The following is a 1459-nucleotide window of genomic DNA, read 5'->3' on the forward strand; positions in this document are numbered from 1 at the left end:
AAGGCAATCAGGTTGGTCAGGCATGACTTGCCTTCAGTGAATCCATGCCGACTGTCCCTAATCACCTTCTTTTCCTCAGCTCATGCCCATTTTTTCCATTTCCAGGCACCCATGCAAACAGCACTTGGGGAGTAGGGAGCTCCCAGCTCTCCAGCTACCACTTCCATGTTCACAGGGGATGCAGCTGGGATGCTCCCTACTCCTCAGTTTCAGGGCCACCCCTCACCCACGCTGGCAGCTGGGGTTTAAGGAATTTTATGCCCCATTCCCAGAATTGTGAGATCTGCCATGCACGTGTAGCACGGCAGAACATGTGATTTGGGGAATGGGGCATAAAATTCTTCAGATCCCAATTGTGCAATTGCCTTAACCTCTCCCTGCAGCCTCAATGTGACCAAATGAATGAGTTTGTTTCTAATTTGGTGAAGCAGTTTTAATCCCATTTGTGACTGAAGTCATCTAGTTTTGCCTTTAAAATTACCTTATTTGCAAAACGGATGAAAGAAACCTTGTCTTTCTCCTGATTTACAAATATGAGGAACAGGTCAGCTGCTGGAGATTTAAAACAGCGATATGAGAACATATAACTAGTATGAACCTCATGGGCCACCAAGTGCAATCCTTGTGCCTTCTCCTTATGCCAATGAGAATTCATAGAAAGTTTCTCTGTTCCTTTTTCCTAGCTCATATATGCATGCAATTTTCCAAAAGATATAGGCAGGTGTTGCTGGACCATCAAATACGTGATTGTTATGAAGGATATATGACAGCTGGGATATTTACATTAACCCTTCTCTTATCCCATTATTTCCCTACCCACCTCTTCTTCCCTGAGTCTGTCTTCAATATCTGTCTTCCTCTTGTGCTCCTACTAGCTCAAACTCTTCTTTATTCTGTTACTTAATCTCTACACTGTAGTCCAAACGTAAATAATTTAAAAACATTCAGAACTATCTAGCTGTGCACACTACTTGCCTATAAAATCATATATTAAAGTTCTCAGGCATTACCATAAAATTTCCATCCTACTCTGTTACAATTTGCCAAGTCTTGTTTTAGATTACAAACTCTTTAAGATAGCAACCATTCTTTTCACTTGCTCATAAAACACATTCATTCATATCCTCCATCCTCACTGCAGTTGATAAGCATTTCCACACTATCATTAAGCAAAAAAAATGAAGTAAAAACATAAATATCCTCTTCCATGAGAAGCTGAGTCCTGAACAAAGTACTTCTCACAGTACTACAGCCAGTGAGTTACGGACACGTAGCACCTGACTGGATGAACTAATTTGGGTGCTGGAAAAAAATGTAACGACATTAGCACAGGATTCTGTCTATACTTATACAGCCTTCTTCTTAGTAGGATAATTAGACCATGCAGAGTAGCATATTAATACACCTATACTATTTCTGGCATATAATTGAGTTCCTTTACAGGTAGCTCATTTTTTGC

At 40.5% G+C, this 1459-nt stretch overlaps 1 protein-coding gene across 2 annotated transcripts in view; it reads right to left on the reverse strand.

Annotated features, from left to right (window-relative positions):
• NBEAL1 (neurobeachin like 1) overlaps window positions 1–1459 on the reverse strand; it is a 166548-nt gene that overhangs the window by 39888 nt on the left and 125201 nt on the right. The gene's annotated exons all lie outside the window — the stretch shown is intronic.

Source organism: Gavialis gangeticus, unplaced genomic scaffold (assembly GCF_001723915.1).
Source record: "Gavialis gangeticus isolate Ggan-Ray unplaced genomic scaffold, GavGan_comp1, whole genome shotgun sequence".
NCBI lineage: Eukaryota > Metazoa > Chordata > Crocodylia > Gavialidae > Gavialis > Gavialis gangeticus.